The following is a 23,211-nucleotide window of genomic DNA, read 5'->3' as shown; positions in this document are numbered from 1 at the left end:
GTCTGAAAAGTTTTTTATTTCACCTTCAATTTTAAATGATAACCTTTCTGGATATAGTAGTCTTGGATTTAGGCCTTGGGGAAGTGTAGAATTTTACCAAAAAATAGTACAAAATAATGAAGATTGAAAATGGTATGTTCACTTCAAGTAATGAAATAAATTTTTTTAAAGTGATTCTGTTTTGAAAATATATTGGATTTTCACAATTTAGAACAGAATAGGAATTCTAGAAACCAGAAAACAAGTTTTTAAAAATACTTTATTAAATACTATCAATACTTCAATTTTAAAACTAAATCAGGTGTGGAAGATTGTTAGTATACATTTGGAGCAACGTTTTGTAGTCCTAGCTTAAATCATCCAAAGAAACAAATGAATAGCCTTGTTACATCATGAGTTCCAGCTGAAATACTTATTATTTCTGATGTATACACTCATGGACTTACTACTTTAAGTTTCCTGAGAATGGTTATGAATCTTTACATTGAGAAAAAAAAAGTATAGATTGTTCATCTTCTCTTAACAAGACCTAGAAATTCAATTCAGGACAATGTTTTAAAGATTTGTTTGGACACTCCAAATCTTCCATTTTGTATGAAGAAGTATCTATGGCAAAATTCCCTATCTTCAGGCTCAATGCTGTCCAACCACACTTCTACCACTGTCAAACAACAGGCGCATACTCCATACGCTTTTTTATTTTTTGCCATAAATCACTAAAGCTTCCCTAAAATGCTCCCAACTCTCCTCCAAAATAAAAAAAGCAGAGGCCTACTTACAGTCATAACACATTAAAAACAATTAATAGGCCATTTGGGCAAAAGTACATTTGGTAAAAATGAGTTTAAAAAAAGATTTCACTAGAGAACACAATTTTTTCCAAATAGGAAATTTAAGAGACTGTCTGCCCAGCATCCCTTTTCTAGAAACAGCTCCCCTCCGCCACCTTCATGATTATCCCAAGAGAGGTGAGAGGTGAGGGGTGAGGGCAGTAAGACATGCCATGTCAGTATGGGAGAAACTGAGTGGTCCCAAGGGGGCACTGGACCCAAATCAGGTGTGGCCACCACAGAGAGGGCCAGGCCCATGAAGGCTAAGCTGGGAGAGGGAGCCCCCAGGCAGAAGACAGATGGCCGCCGACTGCTGCGGCCTTCAGACAGCGCACGCCCCTTCGGAGAGGAGGGCAGCTCCCGGCCCCAGCTCATGGCTGGGATCTACCAGTGCCAGACTCCTGATTTTTTCAGAGACGCCAGGAATTTGGATTTTTATGTGAAATCTCCCCTTTTAAAAGCTAATAACCAAATCAATTTCAGAAGCGCAGATGGTAAACAAAGCATGTCTACAGGCCGCTCATTTTTACAGGTTGGCAGCTATGGTGTTTTCTTGGCCAAATAGTAAACGCCGAGCGACAGCGAGGAGGAGGGACAGCATCAGCACATGAAGAGAAACAAGGAATAGCCTAGCAGCACTCAGGTTGCAGGGTCCTCGGCCCCTCCTTGGCTTGGTTTTTATTTCTCCTCCGAGCCAATGACATACACTGCTATCCCCCGAAAGTCACCCTTTGTGGCATGAGCTCACTTACCTCGAGTTTCTATCACTTCCAACCAAGGAGTCCAACTGACCGTACTTACGGCTTTGAAAGTATACACACAATTCAGTCCAAGGAGCCAGACCCAGGCAGGGCCTGGGGGAAAATATGACACAAAACACTTCCTTCTGAATGAATGAAGCTTGAACTCTACATATGGCCAACTCCACTAAAGGGGTTTTCAGAGAATGCCAATATTCTGCCCCCTTGTATGGTTAGGACTCTCATCCACGATGAAAGAAACCCCAACTGAAAATAGTTTAAGCAAAAAAAGTTACTTATTGGCTCACATAACCACATGTCCTGTAATAAAGCTTACGTCAGGCACAAATGATGTCTCCAGAACCCAATTTTCTCTCCCTATCACAGTCCCCAAGCCTCCAACCTCATGGCACCTACTCTTACACCTCCCAACCCAAGCCTTTCGCAATCAACATTCGCAAACTTCAGTGTAACTCTCCCTAGAGCAGCGGTTCCCAACGTGGGGCACATGCCCCACAGAGGGGCAATTTGAGAATGAATTATTAACAGTGAATTTTTGGCATTTCTTATGGCTCTAGGGGCCTCATATACAGTATATAAATATATATTGTGACACTTATGCATTTTAGTTCTCTATTATGTTTTGAAACTTTATTTGCTATTTTTTCATATCATTTCATATTATTATTTTTTAACAATTTCTTAGTGATTTCTTCCTCAGTACTTCTACTGTCCTTTCGTTCTTTTAATTTTTCTCTTTCGTGGATGCCATGTTCTTTGGAAGCTTATTTAGACCAAGTCAATGGCCTTTTAGGCTTCCTCCACATGAATAGTTCACTTTGTGAATATTAAGAATTATATGTCGGGGGGGGGGGAGGATCAGGATTTCAGAGATGCTCAGGTGGGGAGGTGGGGCGTGGCCAAGAACAGGCTGGGAACCACTGCCCCAGAGCCTTCCTGGACCTCGCACCTCGGAAAGGCCCTGCGCACCAGCCGCCACGTCAGCCCTTCTGCTTCCTTCACTGCGGATCACTTGCAATTCCTTTCTTTCTCTGCTTTCACTTACTTCCACTCCACCTCCATGAGGCAGGCACCAGGTCCACCTTTTCCTTCCTGTAGGAATAGTTCCCTTTATGATCATATGTATCATGCTGCAACCTAAATAACATGAATTCTACCCAAACTATGGTCATCATAAAATCTAGTATATAAATTTAACACTTGGATTCATCCATATCCTATTTCCATTACTCACAGTCAAAAGCATAAAAAGTTTAAGGCACTATATCTTATTTCAAAAGCAAAGTTTGATAGGTAGATAACATTAATTTTTGTTGTTGCTGTTGTAAGTCCTCACCCAAGGATATTTTTTCCATTGATTTTTAGAGAGAGTGGGAGGGAGAGAGGGAGAGGGAGAGAGAGAAACATCAACGTGAGAGAGACACATCAATTGGTTGCCTCCCACATGTGCCCCAACCACGGCCAGGGATCAAACCTGCAACCCAGGTACATGCCCTTGACCAGGAATTGAACCCATGACCCTCTGATGCACGGGCTGACATTCTAACCACTGAACACACCAGCCAGGACTGATTTTTATTTTTTTTTAGCTTTGAAAATTTGTCACTAAAGAATTTGAATCTCTTAATATTTATTACTTAAATCTTTATTTGAACTTACAATGAGGTTATCACTACTAGTTATCACACAGGCCCTTAAAACAGAGATTACCAGACCATCAAGTAAAGTTAAGTTTATTTATTAAACAAGTCTCAGAGAAAACAAAAAACTGTAGCCCTAGTGGTGAGGTATCTCAACATAATATGCAAAGTCCCCACAGTTTTACCAGAAAACTCTTTAAAAGTCAAAGCAACCTAGTTTTTATAAGAACCTATCACTTCCCCCACTGATTTAAATAAGGATTCTGACCAGCTGATGGCTATTCAATGGACAGATTTCACTGACCATCTCATAAAGAGCACAGGCCCTCGCGTGGAGAGCCGACCCGGCCTGGCGAAGCGAGGGAACGGGGGCAAGTGGCGCCCAGCCCCTCAGCTCCTGCTGCGCGGCCACCCGAGAAGACTGTCCAATGGCTGGCCAACATCTCTAACAGACACGCGGCAGGCTGCTGCGGGACCTCTCTGTTTGGCAAGTTGGTGTATTTTCACTGCTTTTCACTAACTGGGGCATTCCAGTAATGAACGTCCAGGCAAGAAATACTTAAGTTATCCCAGTTCTCAGAGTTTCTCTCTCTGTACACTCAGCCTTCCCCACACACTAACTGAGAGGAGGAGACTCCGTTTCCACGCCCCCCGCAGCTGCTATTGCTGTTAGCTTAGGGGAGCAGAATATTTTCATACTCTCATACAGGTGTGACTCAGTTTCCAGGCCTATCACAATAAGGAAGTTGGATGATCCAGCCTCCTCCCAAAACAACTTAAGTTACTGCCGCTGTGCGCCTAAGGGAACCTGTTTGATAGTTCTGTTCCCTAAGGAACACTTCTTTACCTGTTCTCCCACCAAAAGAAGAAAAAAACAAATTAACAAACTCAAAAGACAGACAAAACCCAGAAAGCTCTGGAGTTGCTGATCGCAAGCACCCTGCTTCTGGTTCTACCTCTAGGAGGATGCTACTCCTTCTGCCAGGGCTGCCCTGCCTCCCCTCCCGATGAAGGGCCCCCGTCATGTCACACTCAGCCGGGTATTTCTCCCACCACCTTCCGAATCCCCAGCACAGCTGCCTCTCCCAGGCTCTCCCTCCAGGCCCAGGCCCATCAGTACACCTATGACACTCTCAGGTGAAGCAGAACTTCCTCCGAGATGCGGCCTGTCTCTCCCACCACACTGGGAGCTGCCCATCCATCTTTAGTGCCCAATGTGCCTGGTACTTTGGAGGTGCCCAGTATATGCTGAACAGAAAACCCAAGTTCTCCATCTAGGCTGCGAGGCCACGAGAGACAGGTGACAACTGGTAAACTCTGAAAAGTTAATTCACTTTTATGATGACTTTCCTCAACTACAAGCAACAAGAAATGGTGCGAGGGGATCTGCAAGCTCTGATATTCTCAAATGTACGGTTTTTCTGCAGTGACGTCCTTTCCCACCAGGCCCTCCTCCTCAATGGATCTGGGGGTCTCACTGGCCCGAGAGAGCTCTACCAACTTATACCAACTCCAGTTCCTCCCACCTGCAAAGCAGCCTCGGACACTGGAGCTACTTCATCTCTCAACAGCTGAAGGCTGAATCTGGAGCCAGCATACCTGTCCCTGCTCCAAATTATTTATCCAAATAAAGTCCTGCTTAGCGATGCACTACTACCTCTACTGTACTAGCACATCGCATGCACGCAGACAGAACTTGTATAACTTCAAGGGCACTTAACTCATTAATGGCAGGGCTGGGATCGGAACCCCAGCAGCCTGGCTCCAGAGTCCACACTCTGAGCCACAACACCAGGCTGCCCCCTTAGTGGACTGCAGTGGGGTGGAGAAGACCTTCAAACTTGGTGTGAAATACTGGAATTTCTATCAACGGATCAGAAAGCTCATTACAGATTTTAAAAATGCACAGGCAACTAGAGCACAAGTTTCAAAGCAAAGACCTGAGAGGAAATGTGTAACAAAAGGCAGTTATTATGTACCCAGAATATGGAAACAGGAACTTGAATAGATATTGGTACACCCATGTTCACCACAGCATTATTCACAACAGTAGAAAGGCGGAAACAACCCAAGTGTCCACTGATGATGAGCGGAGAACAAAATGTGGCATACCCATGCCATGGAACATTACTCGGTTTAAAAAGGAATGAAATGTTGACACATGCTCTAACATGAATGACTCCTGAAGACATTATGCTTAGTGAAATAGCCAGACAGAAAGGGACAAATACCATGTGATTTCACCTATATGAGGTCATATAGTCAAATTCATAGAGATGGAAAGGAGAATAGGCATTGCCCAGGGCTAGAGGGAGGGGAGGATGTGGAGTTAGTGTTTAATGGGCACAGAGTTTCAGGATGAGAGGATACAAAATGTTTTGGAGGTGGAGAGTGACTGTATAACAATGTGCATGTACTTAATGCCACTGAACTAACTGTATACTTATAAAGGGTAAATATGGTAAATTTTGTTATGTATGTTATAACAATGTTTTAAAGTAGCTATATACCAACTACAGTGTGAGACTCAGTGTCTGGAGTCTGCTCTTGGGACACCTTGGTTAAGCTGCTTTTCTCAGCCTCAGTCAGAGCTACCTGTATCCTCAGGGTTACTGTGGAGGTGAAACAAGAAAACACCCATCATACACCTGGCACCTACTGTTTCGTGAACATCACGCTGATATTTAGAAAGTTCCGAGAAAGGAGCCGGAGCCCGGGCTCTGCTAACAAGGCAGGAGGGAGGGGCCAGGCCGGGAGATTTCTCTGCCCTGACAGCCAGGATGACCCCTTCCGAGCACCACACTGGAAGGCAGAGGCCTGGCTGCTGGGCCTCGTGCAGCCACTCACTCGCTGGACTGACTAGGCAGGTCACTTCAGCCCACGGGGCCTCGATTCTCCACCCGCAGGACAGGCACGCTTGCCCTGCCCGTCTCCCAGAGGACCCGGGAGGAACAAATGTGCTGCTAAGAACAAACTCACCTGAGTAAAGGTGAGGACCTCATTGGCTCTATTAAGATCCCATCTAACAGCTAGAAGGGCACATGCAGGGACTGTACAACATGGAAGGTTTTTACAGGCAGAAAGCGGGTGGGCAAGAAGTTAAAAGAGAGGATTATTCCAGCCACGGTCACCTTCCCTTGGGGAAAATTAGGGGTCTTATCGGGCAGATGACCTCACTATTGCCAACCAGGGAATTCCAGATTGATTGGTCTAAAATTCCATTCCTGGGAGGGGCTGGAACTGTAGTCAGGTTAAGTATTAAGTCATCTCTTGTTCCTTTTTAATAGTATGAAAGGCTGTGAGAGCCCGAGAGCATTTTCCGTACAGAAGTAAGAGGAGTATTAGCAGCAGCAGAGGTCCTTCAGACCCCCTTTCTTCTCTCTCACCCCGAAGACAGTATCACTCGCCCCCAGAGGCATTATTGATGGCATTTCCCCAGCAGGACCTGAAATTCTCTAACAGAAACTCTTTCATTCCATTCTCTTCACGCTGTGTCAGTGGATGCGCCTTAGGGGGCCAGCGCTAGGAAACTGTCACCGACCCAGCCAAGCCTCGGAACCCACAGGCTAGGCCAGGGTCCGCCACTCTAGGAGGCCGCACACTGCGGAGCCTCCCTCCACCGAGTCATCACCAGAGTGCAGGCCTCCCACTCTCCCCTCATTCAGAGAGAGATTTCCATACCCACAGAACCACATGCACCCGAGGCGGCTAATCCCACTGCTGCCCAACCCTAAGTCCTTGGGAACACCAGCAAACCCTTCAAGACCCTCCACCTCTTCTAAGAATGTCCTCTACTCTGGCTTTCCCTGCGGCGTAGGTGTGCACATCTTAAGCTGTTAGTCCTCTCCCGCCATTGCCAGGAGCGATGGGAGCCCTCCTCCTTCCCCACGGTCACTTCCAACCCAGTGCTTCTCAGTCCAATCATCTCCTTTCTTTTGCAAAAGCCCTGTAGCCTTAGGATTTGGTTAATACCCTTTTCCCCACCTTGCTGCTACCATCTGTGGACCTCCTGATATTTGCTTCTGGTTCACAGACTTCCTTTCTACCCAACTCCTGGCATCTTCCTCAGTGACTTCTATGTTCTAAAATCCTGGTCTCTCTTAAGTCCTTGACCCTCTCTTCTCTGGAAACTTTTTCCTTGGTTCTACCTAACTCTGCTAGGGGTATACCCTGAACTTCATCATCAGGGAGTTTCTTCCCCTAACCCTCCAGCCTCAACCACGTGCTCAAATACCTACCTATCCCAATTCTCTGCCTTCTTCATACCTGCAGGACCGACCTCCAAACCTTTCTGTGCACCAGCTCCCTCTGGGCTCGACTTCTCTCCTTAAGCAGCTTGAACCCCACAGTCCTGCAAATACAGTCACCTCCCTTGCCCTTTGCCCATGCTTTTCAGCACCTGCGCCTGGCAGGCAACTGCTGTAGCGGGAAAGAAGATCATGCAGCCAGCCTTACGAAACTTCACAGTAAATGCATTTATGGTCATAAACCAGAAATGAACATCCACTCAACACTTCTTAGAAATCTTACTGAGATTCTCCCTACTCCCTCCCTACCCTCACTCTCCAGATATGACCTTACATCGTTTTTCCCAGACAGAAGCCTTTAGGCACGAACTCCCTCATTGCTCCTCCACCAAATCTACAAACCTACCAACAACACCCATGCCCACCTCCTCCTTGCCTCTGGCCACATGGAGAGCATGCTCCTGCTCTTAGCAAACGCCAAGCCCTCCACACAGGCTTTGAACTCTATGCGGCCACCACCCTCAAGCCCAAGCGCGTCATTCTAGCCATTATCCCTCTTCCTGCATCATTAGTCACTCTCTACCTCTCTACAGGATCATCCCCCAACAGCACACAGACTCCGCTACTTAATCTTCACCCTAAACACACACACACACACACACACACACACACCCCTTTTAATCCCTGCATGTCCCTCTAGCACAGTGGTTCTCAACCTTCCTAATGCCGCGACCCTTTAATACAGTTCCTTGTGTTGTGGTGACCCCCAACCATAAAACTATTTTCGTTGCTACTTCATAACTGTAATGTTGCTACTGTTATGAATCATAATGTAAATATCTGATATGCAGGATGTATGTTCAATTTGTAACAATGAAAATAATTAAAGCATAGTGATTAATCACAAAAACAATATGTAATTATATATGTGTTTTCCAATGGTCTTAGGCGACCCCTGTGAAAGGGTCGTTCGAACCCCAAAGGGGTCACGACCCACAGGTTGAGAACCGCTGCTCTGAGGGTTCCCACTAGACTAAACCAGGGGTGTAGTGGGCAACAGGCAGTGGCAGCTTGTCCCAGGTTAACCCCCTGAATCTGTCTCCAAGGGCCCTCCTTTTGCCCCTGTAACTTGTTTCCTGAGTCCATGAAGCCCAGCTGGCTCACTTCTTCTGCCTCTGTGGCTTTCTTCCTAAAGATCACTCCTGTTGCTGTGATCTTGCCTCTTCTATCTTAAGCCTTTCCTCTGTCTTACTGTGCAGCTTTAATAAACGTAGTGTCAAAATCACCTGGACTCGAATAGTGACATCCTTCCTGCACTCAGTCAATAATTCACACGTTCCAGACTATGCCGGGGCATACCCACCTCGGTCCTAGTCCCTTTCCAGTGCAATTCTACTGATTCCATCTCCAAAACACTTTTTAAATCCATCTCCTCTGCTACACCTGAGTCCCAGCCACCAACCCGTGAACAGCCATAACTCCCTGACTTCTCAGTGCCACGTCAGCTTCTCTTCCATCTGTTCTTCACAGAGCCCTGACTGTGAACTTTCTAAAAATGCAAATAAAAGTGTGCTGCTCTGGCCGGGGGCTCAGTGGTTGGAGCATCGTCCTATACACCAAAAGCTGTGGGTTCGATTCCCAGTCAGGGCACATACCTAGGTTGTGGGCTCAATCACGGATAGGGGAGGCCACCAATCGATGTTTCTCACATTGATGTTGATGTCTCTCTCTCTCTCTCTCTCTCTCTCTCTCTCTCTCTCAAATCCATATCCTCAGGTGAGGATTTTTTTAAAAGTGTGCTTAAAGCCTGTAAATGGCTCACCATGAGTAAAATCCAAACCCTCTATTTACCATGGCCTATAAAACCCTACACCAAGCATGTCAAACTCCAGGCCCACAGGCCACATGCGGCCCACACTGAATATTTTTGTGCCCAGCCAATATAACAGCATGTAAGAAACGTTTTAATGAAAATTTTGTAACTTAATTTTTACAATATCCTGTTATACATAATGACTGATTACTATAATCGTGTTGCATTCATTTCTCTTACGCGCCTTATGCGCCTTACGCACAGGCACACCATTTCTCTCCACTAATACCAGCAGCGAATATTCTAGCAGCCAATTGCCATGTCATTAGTTTTGTACCGACTTGTTTGGTGTGCGCAACAGGAAATATTTCACTTTCAGAGAACAAGAAAAATAGGTTCATTTGCATTACGCTTATTAATCTGTGCAGTTATTCAGTGTCTGGTAAGTTAATGTTCAAGAAAGAAATATTAATTTTTATTAAAATGTTCTATTATTTTATGTTGATGATTACTTTAATTTCAGCCCTTTGTATCCAGCATGTCTCTATTGAAATAAACCTACATTCCTATGAAAATTGAAGCTTTCGTTTTTTTGCGGCCCACATACACTTAAACCTTGCTTATTTGGCCCATGTGAGCCTTTGAGTTGGACGTGCTTGCCGTACAGCGACCATTCTCTAGCCAGCTCTGTTTTCTTCCAGCTCCATGGGTATGCCAAGTGAGCCGATCCCTTTCACGGGCTCTGTTCTCTTGCCTGTGGGAAGGCCTGAAGCAAGAGGAAGCAAGGTGCCATCAAGAAACTGAAAAAAGTTTTTTGTGGTTGCCTGGAGCAGAAGAAAAAGGCAGAATATGGTATGAGATGAAACTAGAGGAAAGTAAGGGCGAGGTCATTACCGCCCAGTAAGTCCTGTAGTTTAGGGGTTTTAGACGTTTTACTGAGAGGACTGGAAAGCCACTGAAGTGTTTCAAGCAAATAAGTGGCATAATTAGGCTTGCATGTTGAGAAGACCATTCTAAATATAGTGTGAAAAACAGAGAGGCCTCGAGCAGATGTGGAAGATGCAGCAGGCCAGGCCAGAGGCAAGGGTGGCCCGGGGATGACAGCGGACAGGAAACCTACCTAGATTTTTACGCTATTTAGGAGGCTGCAATAGTGTGATTTATAAGAAATATATTTTGTCTTGGGCCACAGTTCCTGGCTTGCAGCTCCCCAAACCCCTGGAACGCCCTGAGTGATGAGAGCAGTGGGAGCATCTCTGGTTCTAATACTTAGTGTGTCCTCCTCCCTGAGTTCCTGAAAAGGCCTGAGTCATAAAGGAGAGATGGTCTCATTATTCATAACAGGCCCCTTCCCACAACTGGGTTTGCTGTGCTAATGAGTGACGTTTGGAAAGCACCTAAGGGGGGCTGGGTGGCCCTTGAACTGGGGCTGGAACTTTCAGCCCCACCCGATTCCTGGGGAGCAGGAGGCTGGGGTTGAATCAGTCACCAGCGGCCAATGATTCCTTCAGTCAGGACTGTGCACCCAGGAGCTTCGGAGAGTTTGCAGGCTGGGGACCCAGATCGCTTCCTCGGGCCGCCACCTGGGCCCAGCTCCTCGAGGACGGAGCCCCTTTTTGGGAACCTCACCCTATGCATCTCTTCTTCTGGCTGTTGACTCGTGTCCCTTAATATCCTTTGCCATAAATCGGTAATCTAGTGAGTAAACCAGTCTCCTGACTTCTGTGAGCTGCTCTAGCAAATTAATGGAACCCAAGGAAGAAGCTGTGAGAACCTCTGATTTATAGCCAGTCATGGGTCAGGAAGTTCATGTAACTATCTGAGCTGGAGACCGGCATCTGAGATCCAAGGAAGGGGTCATGGGAACCTCCAATCAGTAGCCAGTTGGTCAAAAGCACGGTAACAACCTGAGATTCCTAGTATAACTGGTATCTGAAGTGGCGGGCAGTCTTATGGGGCTGAGCCTTAGCCTGCAGAATACGATGATGTCTCCGGATAGACAGTGGCAGGATTGAGTTTAACTGTAGACACCCCGCTGGTGTCTGAGAATTACTTGGTGGTGTGGAGAACCCCACCCCATATATAAACACATATCACATTGAAATTGAATATGAAACCCTTTTCGAAGTTTTTAAAAATGTGGCAGAACTTACTAAATATAATTTGAGATTTTTTTTTTAAAGGCTTACTATGCAAATAGAAGCACATTAGCTAAAACCCTCTCCTAATAACAGGATCAACTAGTCTACAATAAATGACTGCCCACCAACCCTTTCCTGGTTTTTTAGGAGGGAGGGGGGAGGAAGGAAGGGGATGAGGGGAGAGGAAGGATGAAAGAAAAGATATGAGATCATAAATTAGGGCAGTGAATGGGAAAAGGGCCACAAACCGGAAGAAAGGAAATCAATTTTGCTGACGTTTCAAGTCTTCAACTGGGTCAGGATGAAAAAAATGATTCTCAGACTTGATTATCTGACGTTACAGTTTAACATCATTTATGAGCTCTTGTTATAAACATGCTGGGTTCAAAGGATATTTGTTACATGAAAATATTAGACCCACAGCATTTTTAGAGATGGAAGAGACTGAGAGGTCATTTAATGAGGCTTCAGGCTCAGGGTTCCTAAACTCTTCTTTCTACCTACAGACACTTCAGCAAGAGTTCATCTAGAAGCTGAAAGAATGAAGCCCTTCTATCCATGTGGATAATTAAAATGTATCAGGGTTTCAAAAGAGAAATTAAGAATTGCTAAGCAAATAAATATTTACTGTCCAAAGATTTAAAATAACTGGGGGGGGGGGGTTGATTTAAGTTCACCAAGATTTTTTTCAGTTACTTTGCCAGTGAGTTTTATTTTTCAAAAATACACAAATGGCCCAGACAGCATGGCTCAGTGGTTGAGCATCGACCTATGAACCAGGAGGTCACGGTTCGATTCCCAGTCGGGCACATGCCCAAGCTGCAGGCTCCAACCCCAGTGTGGGGTGTGCAGGAGGCAACCAATCAATGATTCTCTCTCATCATGATATTTCTGTCTCTCTCTCCCTCTCCTTTCCTCTCTAAAATCAATAAAAATATATTTTTTTAAATACACAGATGCACAGATGATTAATGACTAAGTTTAAGCTGCTCATCAAGGAGATCATTGTGGCAATAATTTTTTACCAATTTGTTTTAGGATTTAAAAAAAAACTCAGCTGTTCCATTTGGTCAAAGGATGAGCAAGATTTAAATTTCTAATTTCCTAACTTACTGCATATTTGGCTAATTAATTCTACCATCTGACAGTGAAGAACCAGAGAAATAACAAGGTTTCCTGTGTAAAATTAAAAGTTTCTAGAATAATAAAAATCCCAGCTGTATTTTCATCTCCTACAGTACATACTTTAATAAGCTTATGAAACAAAGATTTTCTCAATAATATCTGGTCTAAACAACCTTAAAAAAGAAATTGTGGGAGCGAGCATCCAAGAATGCCAGTGGTCCTCAGGCTCCCCTCCCACATGGTACCAGGTTTGGTCTACGTGCCAGTAAAAGTTATGGTACGTCAACTTCCAAGATTAGATACCAAGACACATAAGTTTATATCTTGATTATCCTCTCTCTCTCTTTCTCACTCTCTCGCTCTCTCGCTCTCTCTCTTTGATCACTTGCTCTGGGGAAAAAGTTAGCTGCCATGTTGTAGAGCAAGCATGTCAAACTCAAAGTCTAACATGGGCCAAATAAGCAAGGTTTAAGTTTATGTGGCTGCAAAAAAACAAAAGCTTCAATTTTCATAGAAATGTAGGTTTATTTCAATAGAGACATGCTGAATGCAAAGGGCTGAAATAAATGAGTCATCGTTAACATAAAATAATAGAACATTTTAATAAAAATTAATATTTTTTCTTGAACATTAACTTACCAGACACTGAATAACTGCACAATAAGAATAACGTAAGTAGGGGAGAACCAAGATGGCGGCATAGGTTAACGCCGGAGTTTGCTGCTTTGAACAACTACTTCAAAAGTGAAACCAAAAAACGGAAGGGACATCACCCAGAACCACAGGAACACTGGCTGAGTGGAAGTCCTACAACTAGGAGGAAAGAGAAACGCATACGGACACTCAGAGGAGGCGCAGTGCTGAAGTCAAATTCTGAGGTGCGGAGTGCGCGGAGCCGGCTGGCGGCGGAGGGCGCGGTTGTTGTTTTCAATCGGGAGGGAGTCGCAGACTCTGAGCACCAGATCCGGGCGAGTCTTTAGGGACCCAGACTCAAACGGGAGAAGCGGGACTGTCTGGCTTCGGTCAGAGCGAGTGCAGCTTTCTCTCCGAGCTTTGCAGCGGGTGCTGGGACTCAGAGAGGCAGAGCCCCTGGGGACAGGACTGAGAGCCGCCATAACTGCTCTCTCCGGCCCACCCTGTTGATCCTGTGCGACCCGCCCCGCCCAAGCCCTGCACAAGGGCATTTGCCGGATAGCCTCAGGCAAAGGCTAGATTAGCACCTCCCTAGAGGACAGAAGTTCTCTCACTGCTGACACAGCTGATTCTCATAGCCACTTGGCCTGGAGGTCAAACCCTCCCTGGAATTAGCTACAACAATCAAGATTTAACTATAAGACTTCGAACAAAGACCACTAGGGGGTACACCAAGGAAGCATAACAAAATGCGGAGACAAAGAAACAGGACAAAATTGTCAATGGAAGATATAGAGTTCAGAACCACACTTTTAAGGTCCCTCAAGAACTGTTTAGAAGCTGTCGATAAACTTAATGAGATCTACACGAAAACTAATAAGACCCTCCATCTTATATTGGGGAACCAACTAGAAATTAAGCACACACAGACTGAAATAACGAATATTATACAGACGCCCGACAGCAGACCAGAGGAGCGCAAGAATCAAGTCAATGATTTGAAATGCGAGGAAGCAAAAAACATCCAACCGGAAAAGCAAATTGAAAAAAGAATCCAAAAATGCGAGGATAGTGTAAGGAGCCTCTGGGACAGCTTCAAGCGTACCAACATCAGAATTATAGGGGTGCCAGAAGATGAGAGAGAGCAAGATATTGAAAACCTATTTGAAGAAATAATGACAGAAAACTTCCCCCACCTGGTGAAAGAAATGGACTTACAGGTCCAAGAAGCGCGGAGAACCCCAAACAAAAGAAATCCAAAGAGGACCACACCAAGACACATCATAATTAAAATGCCAAGAGCAAAAGATAAAGAGAGAATCTTAAAAACAGCAAGACAAAGAAACTCAGTTACCTACAAGGGAATACCCATACGACTGTCAGCTGATTTCTCAACAGAAACTTTGCAGGCCAGAAGGGAGTGGCAAGAAATATTCAAAGTGATGAATACCAAGAACCTACAACCAAGATTACTTTATCCAGCAAAGCTATCATTCAGAATTGAAGGTCAGATAAAGAGCTTCACAGATAAGAAAAAGCTAAAGGAGTTCATCACCACCAAACCAGGATTATATGAAATGCTGAAAGGTATCCTTTAAGAAGAGGAAGAGGAAGAAAAAGGTAAAGATACAAATTATGAACAACAAATATGCATCTATCAACAAGTGAATCTAAGAATCAAGTGAATAAATAATCTGATGAACAGAATAAACTGTTGATTATAATAGAATCAGGGACATAGAAAGGGAATGGACTGACTATTCTTGGGGGGGAAAGGGGTGTGGGAGATGTGGGAAGAGACTGGACAAAAATCGTGCACCTATGGATGAGGACAGTGGGTGGGGAGTGAGGGCGGAGGGTGGGGCGGGAACTGGGAGGAGGGGAGTTATGGGGGGAAAAAAAGGAACAAATGTAATAATCTGAACAATAAAGATTTAATTAAAAAAAAAAAAAAAGAATAACGTAAGTAAACCTATTTTTCTTGTTCTCCAAAAGCAAAATATTTCCTGTTGATACACCAAATAAGTCAGTACAAGACTACAGTGGGGCCTTCACTTACGAGTGTCCCTACTAAAGAGTTTTCCCGAGATACCAGCCATCTCTCCGACGATTTTTTGCTTTGAGTTGACAGAGTAATTTGAGTTAACAAGCTCCTTAACAAGCTCCGTCATGGAACGAATTAAACTCGTAAGTCAAGGCCCCACTGTAATGACATGGCAATCAGCTGCTAAAATATTCACTGCTAGTATTAGTGGAGAGAAATGGTGCACCTGCGCGTAAGGCGCATGAGGGAGATGAATGCAACACGATTATAGTAATCTATCATTAGCAAACATTGTAGTTCATTATTAATAATTATGTATAATGGAGAGCATTATGCTAAGCGAAATAAATCAGTCAGGGAAAGATAACTATCACATGATCTCACTCATTTGTGGAATATAATGAACAACATAAACTGATGAACAAAAACAGATCCAGAGACAGAAGCATCGATCAGACCGTCAAACCTCAGAGGGAAGGCAGGGGAGGGTGAGGGGAAGGGGGAGAGAGCAACCAAAGGACTTGTATGTATGCATATAAGCCCAACCAATGGACACAGACACTAGCGGGGTGAGGGCATGAGCAGAGAGGCAGGGACGGGGGAAGAGATGTGTGTGGGGGCAATGAGGGGATAAGGACACATATGTAATACCTTAATCAATAGAGAAAATAAATAATTTTTTTAAAAAGAGTTCAATTGCACCAAAAAATAAAAAATAATTATGTATAACAGGATATTGTCAAAATTAACTTACAAAAATGCTTCTTACATACCGATATATTGGCTGGGCTGCAAAAACATTCGTTGTGGGCCGCGAGTTTGACATGCTTGTGGAGAGTCCTGGGGAAAGGCCCAACGGTGAGGAACTGAGGCCTCCGGCAGAGAGCCATGTGAGTGAGCCGCCTTGGAAGCCGATTCTCCAACCGTCAAACCTTCAGATGGCTCCAACCTCTAGAGCAGTGGTTCTCAACCTTGGCTGCACATTAGAATCACCTGGGAATCTTTTTAAAATCCTGATTTCTGGGCCTCGTCCTCCGGAAATTCTGTTTCTTTGTTACTAATGTTGTGGTCCCACCTCATAACAAAGAAACGGAATTTCCGGAGGATGAGGCCCAGAAATCAGGATTTTAAAAAGATTCCCAGGTGATTCTAATGTGCAGCCAAGGTTGAGAACCACTGGTTTAGAAGTATTTGGAGCCAGTGAAAAGTGGGACTCGTGCACATCTTGAGACAAATACACTGGAAATGTCAGAAGCGTTCACCAAGATCTCTTCCAACACAGTAGTTAGTTGTACGTTGCTATACTGTCTCCTAATTTAGCTTTCAGAAAAGGTTGCCAATGACGTTCCCAAATTCGATATGCAAAAAGATGTGTGGGGCTGGGTGATGTGGCACAAAGGATGATCTCAACTCTGGTGTAAAAATTTCCAGTCTCAAACCATCTTCAGCCGAGGCAAGAGCCGTGAAGAATTACGGCAAGGATTTAAACCTTTCTCGCTTCTTCCACCTTCTACCAAGCCCCGTTTAGATCCCGTTCTTGCTTTCCTATCTTCATGTGTCTAGGTCCCACATTCCCAAAAGATACCTAGTAACTTATAGTCCCACTTATTTCCACATGAAATCCCGAGAAAGATTCTACTCCTCAGGCATAGGGGACCCTTGCTGAGGTCTCACATAACAGTACCCACTTTCCAAAGATAAATAAAGTGAACAGAAACAGAAGGAAGAGCCCAGCTGTGGTCAGAAGGAAGGAGACGAGCTGACGGGACTAAAACCACACACACGAGATGTAGTACACATCGCTGGCCTTACTGCCATCCCTACCTCCCTCCCGCCCCCACTCCCCAAACTCCTGCCACAGTCCTGACTTCACTGAACCCTGACAAGTAGGACAACTATTACCACCTTTTTACAGCGGTGGACTCCGCTGAAGGCCACACTCGCGCTCACACCACTCACCAAGTTTCAGAACCAGCATCAAACCTAGGTCTTCACACCCTGCCCTCCAATTCTTCCCAACAGTCAATGCTGCCGCTCACAGCCATCCCGTTTCTGGGCTCTGATATTCTAATTCCACTGCTCCAGACCTGCTCTTAACCTGCTCACGCTTTGACATCCAAGAATCTTGCTGCTCGGCTTACAACGCGGCTCACTGACGCATCTAAAAGATACGCTGTCCTCGCTGATAGATCACCCGTGCCCAGCGCCCACGCCCAAAACTTAAAGAGAAATGAGGTTAGGAAACCAGGACAGAGTAGCAAGTTCAGCTCCACAGGGGCTGAAATCAAGGCACAGATGACTCAAATCCATCAGTCAAGCCACTTCCACCGGCAATTCTCAGTCAGTCCGCCAAACACAGCTTCTCCCGCGGACTCTCCTGATAGCAACATCCCAGCTACAGCGTTTCCCGCATTCACCTGAAATTCGCACAGGAAGGACGCCGCTCCGGCCAGCAGCCTGGGCGGCTACCTCGGCCACCCGCAGCCCCGGACCAGGCAGGTGGACGGACTCACAGACCCACCCGCAGTCCCGGACCAGGCAGGCGGACGGACTCACAGACCCACCCGCGGTCCCGGACCAGGCAGGCGGACGGACGGACAGACCCACCCGCGGTCCCGGACCAGGCAGGCGGACGGACGGACAGACCCACCCGCGGTCCCGGACCAGGCAGGCGGACGGACTCACAGACCCACCCGCGGTCCCGGACCAGGCAGGCGGACGGACGCACAGACCCACCCGCGGTCCCGGACCAGGCAGGCGGACGGACGCACAGACCCACCCGCGGTCCCGGACCAGGCAGGCGGACGGACGCACAGACCCACCCGCGGTCCCGGACCAGGCAGGCGGACGGACTCACAGACCCACCCGCGGTCCCGGACCAGGCAGGCGGACGGACTCACAGACCCACCCGCGGTCCCGGACCAGGCAGGCGGACGGACGCACAGACCCACCCGCGGTCCCGGACCAGGCAGGCGGACGGACTCACAGACCCACCCGCGGTCCCGGACCAGGCAGGCGGACGGACTCACAGACCCACCCGCGGTCCCGGACCAGGCAGGCGGACGGGCGCACAGACCCACCCGCGGTCCCGGACCAGGCAGGCGGACGGGCGCACAGACCCACCCGCGGTCCCGGACCAGGCAGGCGGACGGGCGCACAGACCCACCCGCGGTCCCGGACCAGGCAGGCGGACGGACGCACAGACCCACCCGCGGTCCCGGACCAGGCAGGCGGACGGACTCACAGACCCACCCGCGGTCCCGGACCAGGCAGGCGGACGGACGCACAGACCCACCCGCGGTCCCGGACCAGGCAGGCGGACGGACGCACAGACCCACCCGCGGTCCCGGACCAGGCAGGCGGACGGACGCACAGACCCACCCGCGGTCCCGGACCAGGCAGGCGGACGGACTCACAGACCCACCCGCAGTCCCGGACCAGGCAGGCGGACGGACGCACAGACCCACCCGCAGTCCCGGACCAGGCAGGCGGACGGACGCACAGACCCACCCGCAGTCCCGGACCAGGCAGGCGGACGGACGCACAGACCCACCCGCAGTCCCGGACCAGGCAGGCGGACGGGCTCACAGACCCACCCGCAGTCCCGGACCAGGCAGGCGGACGGACGCACAGACCCACCCGCAGTCCCGGACCAGGCAGGCGGACGGACGCACAGACCCACCCGCAGTCCCGGACCAGGCAGGCGGACGGACGCACAGACCCACCCGCGGTCCCGGACCAGGCAGGCGGACGGGCTCACAGACCCACCCGCAGTCCCGGACCAGGCAGGCGGATGGGCTCACAGACCCACCGGAGCGCAGGAGCGGGTGCTCAGTCCGCGGTGCTCCTTCCTATCCGAGGCCACGTTCCGAGCCAGCCCCCATCAGAAAGAAACTAAGGGAGCGGGGGGGGTGGGGGGGGGGGCGCAAAGAAACAGCTTCACGCTCATTTGCAAGGCAGGACCAAAATCAGACCAAGCAACTTCTGGAGCGTGGCCCCTGCTGAGTCCAAGTGGAAGTTCTGAAGACGCTTACAAGTTTTTGCAACACTTTAGCTCTTCCCCTGCCCGCGGCGGCAACCACGGGACTGAGGAAGTGGACGTCCTCGGGCTGGAGGCCCCGAAGGGCAGGAAGTGGAGGCAGAGGCCATTTGTGGGAAAGAGAAGGAGCGGCGAAAAGCGAGAGGCCGGGGCGCCGCCCCCATCGCCTCGGCTCCGAGCCGGGCTAGGCGGCCCGCAGGCTTTCTCCGCGGATCTGCCCGGGCCACGGCTCCCGCGGCGCCCTCCGCCGGCCTCGAGCGCGACGTGTCCGACCGCCCGCCACAGCTCAGCGGGGAGCGCGGGGGCAAGAGGCCACCGAGCGCCGGGCGGCGCACCCCACTTCCTCAGCCCGCGCCCCAGACCGCCCCGCCGGGGTCCCGCCGGGCCGAGCAGTCTCACCTGGGACACGTCCGGCGCCGCCTCGGCCGTGCGCGACCCGCACGCCGCTCTTAAGCCCGCCCCGCCCTCTCCTGGGCCTCCTCCCCGGCCGGACCCCAGCAGTCCCCAGCCGATTTGTCATTGAGCTGCCGGGTCGCTTCCCCACCCCTGAGCGCGCCCCCGGCGTCGCCCCGGCAACCCCGCCTCTCGGGAGCGCGCCCTCCCTTCCGCCCCCACTCCTGGAGACCACGCCCACTTGGCGCCTATTAGCCAATCTGAAGAGGATCTGCCAAGCCTCGGGAGGCTGAGGGCTACGCTTGGCCAATGATGAGCCGCCTCAGGCGGGAAGGGCGGGCTCGGCACGCCGGCCCCGCCCCCTCCATTTCCTCCTCTGGTCGCCGGGCGCGCTGCATGTGACCGATGCTGCAGTGGAGAGTGTGGACCTGGTCTGGGGTGCGGGCGTGGGCGGGCGGAGGGTGCCCCCCTAGTGGACTGAGGTGAGGGCAAGGCCAAAGTAGTGGAAAGCAAAAGGGGAGGCCAGACCCGAGGCAGAAAACCAAGGGAAGTTACAATTCGGCGCGCGGATGTCGGAGGGTCCCCGCGGCTGGGGGGTGGGGGGGCCAGGTGGGGGAGGGAGGGTCCCCTAAGAAGGGACCTCCGCCAGCCGCCACCACTCGCTTGGTTGATGAGACGTCCCTTAGCAGTAATGGAGTTGCTTGACCAATTCCTGAAGGTACTTGACCCAGGTCACAAGTTAAGAATCCGAACCCCAGCCCTGGCCTTGGTGCAGGAAGTGCAGTGCGAAAGCTCATGGCCACAGGTTTTTCTCCCACAACCTGCCCCTGTCATCTTCCTGCAAAGCCCGGGAAATTGCAACTTTCTATCCAATAGGGCCTCCCCTCGGGTTGATTTTCGCAACTCCCCGCCCCTTCCTAGAGCTGAACCCACCCCCCACCGCCTCCACAGGATCTGTGGCCCCGCTGACCCCTGCACAAACCTCAGGGCACAACACATTGTATTGCCGTTAATTGTTTAAATATCCGCCTGCATAATCTCCGGGGAAGGAAACGAGTGCTTGTTCAATTTGATATCCACAGCAGCTGGCACCATGTAATTCTTTCGTTGTTGGTAATTATACATTAGGTTGCAGGTGTATTATATGAGAAGCTTTGTGCCTTGATTAGATTGTTACCTATGAGCAGCTAACAGATCCAGGCCCTCCACCAACAGCTGTATCAAAAAGCACAGATGTTTGCCCTGGCTGGTTTGGCTCAGGGGTTACAGCCATGGGCAAACTATGGCCCGCAGGCTGGATCCGGCCCGTTTGAAATGAATAAAACTAAAAAAAAGGAAGACCGTACCCTTTTATGTAATGATGTTTACTTTGAATTTATATTAGTTCACACAAACACTCCATCCATGCTTTTGTTCCGGCCCTCCCGTCCAGTTTAAGAACCCATTGTGGCCCTCGAGTCAAAAAGTTTGCCCACCCCTGGACCGTTAGAAAGTCAGCCCCCCCCCCCCCCCCCCCCCCCCGGACTGATGGGTGGAGGGTTCGATTCCCATCAAGGTCAGGTATCTCCGTTGCAGGCCCGATCCCCAGCTTGGTCGGGGTACATGCGGGAGGCAGCCAGTCCCTGTGTCTCACATAGATGTTTCCTTCTGTCTCTACTCCTCCCTTCCACTCTCTATAAGACTCAATGGGAAAAAAATATCCTCAGGTGAGGATTGGAAAAAAAAAAAAAAAAAAAAGCACATAGGCTTAGCCTGAAGTAACAGGCTTAACCAAAAACATGTAACCAGAAGAAAGCAAGTATTCGGTTTTTACCCTTTTCGTATATATTGAAGACTTCTATGGCATGCTAATGATAGGGCAGAAACTCCACCAGGTACTATAAGGGAGAAGGGTAGGAGTCTTCTCAAAAAGGAAGCTGTCTGGTATTTATAACCTAGAAAAGAAAACAGACCCAAGCCGTCTCCTGAGGAGTAAGGACTAGGTGCACAGGCTTGGACTCGGGAAGCATGGGTCCAAAGGAGGCTCTGCCATATAACTAGCAAGCACTTGATTAGAAGTTCACCTCTGTAGCCCTCAGTTTCTCCAGCTGCCCGATAGGAACAGCACTCCACACCCCAGGTGTGAAGATTTAAATGAGATCACATGTGCCTTTCTGGGAACTGGGTGAGTCCTCAACACATGTGAGCTTGAACTGGGATTGCCACCAGGAACCGATGCACACTCAAGCCTGTTCTAACCAACCTCGGGGCCGCGTTCCTTCCAAGGCCCGTCTGGGAGTGTGCAACACTACCCTAGTGCGGCCAAGCTCTGTGCAGCCTGGTGGGAAGGACCCGCGTGGTGGTGCCATTTTATCAAATCCATTCAGACAGGAAAGCCTGCAGCAGCCCGTCCACGTGAGATGAGTAGTTCAGGGAACAGGAGCAGGGGCATGGGCACTGGGTAGGATTAAACTTCCCAGTTACTGGGTGAGGCTGTGTGACCTACTCTAACCAATGACTTGTGAGTGGACTGGAGAGTTTATTTGCAAATGAAAGACACTCCAGAGATCTCTTCTGTAGAGTATGGCCGCTGGGAATGTTTGGGAGTGTGGCTGCTCCATCAGCCTGGGGCCTACCATGAGCAGGCACCCATACCCCAACACCAGCCGGGGCGGACATTTAGCGTGACTGAGAAACACACCTTTGTGGTTTGAAGGCACTAAGGTTTGGAAGTTGTGTGGAATAGCTACATAGGGACACAGTGGTGAACTCAGACAGAAGAACAGATAATAAAATAGTAAACAAACAAGCAACTCTATAATTACAAATTATGTCCTTGCAAATTATTTGAGATTGGGTGGTCAAAAAGCTATCTTGGGAGGTGACATTTAAGCTAGGACTTGGAGGATGAAAATGAATCAATCTTGGAAAAAGTTGGGAGTGAGCGGGAGGAGAATGTTCCCAGCAGAGTAGTGAGCACACACAGACTCCTAAGGCAGAACACGACTGGTCTCGAGAACAGACAGGAGGCCTAGCGCGGCTTCGGGTCAGGGGAAAGAGCCACACAGAGGGAGAGGGAGAGGGGAGCCAGATTATGTAGGTGGGGGCGTCTAGGTTATGATAAGGAGATTGTAATTTATTGCATGTGTGAAGATACTGATGAGGTTTGAGCCAGGAGGGTGACACACTTTGATTTAGGTCAGGGGTGGGCAACCCCTGGCATGCGTGCCAGACATAGCACGCCAGTAACTTTTGCTGGCACGCGAAACCCTCTCTTATAATCTTCCATTTACAATTTTTGTGAACATTTGAATGACTTAAATGTTAAATTACAAGGAACTGGCAAGACACTTGATGTTATGTTTGGTTACATAAAGGCTTTTGAAAAGAAACTGGAAGTCTTTAAGAGGGATGTGGATGGTGAGAAATTTAGATATTTCCCAAACCTCAAGAGGCAGGCACATCAAAGACCTCCCAAAAGATGACAGAACACACTGTCAAAGCCTTCAAAAGCTGTTTTTAAACATCATCGAGTCAACTATTGAGCAGTTCTTCTCAAGATTTGT

General features: G+C 48.6%; 1 protein-coding gene across 2 annotated transcripts in view; it reads right to left on the bottom strand.

Annotated features, from left to right (window-relative positions):
• The window catches only part of RALB (RAS like proto-oncogene B), a 43,876-nt gene extending 24,044 nt beyond the window's left edge, over positions 1-19,832 (bottom strand). For both annotated transcript variants that reach the window (XM_059704707.1, XM_059704706.1), the window contains exon 1: positions 19,673-19,832. The gene's annotated coding sequence lies outside the window, so the exon portion shown is untranslated. The remainder of the gene's footprint in view (positions 1-19,672) is intronic.
• Between the last annotated feature and the right edge of the window lie 3,379 nt (positions 19,833-23,211).

The sequence above is a fragment of the Myotis daubentonii genome, chromosome 7 (assembly GCF_963259705.1).
Source record: "Myotis daubentonii chromosome 7, mMyoDau2.1, whole genome shotgun sequence".
Lineage (NCBI taxonomy): Eukaryota > Metazoa > Chordata > Mammalia > Chiroptera > Vespertilionidae > Myotis > Myotis daubentonii.
Note: the sequence above shows the minus strand (reverse complement) of the source record. Positions and strands in the feature narration are given on the sequence as shown.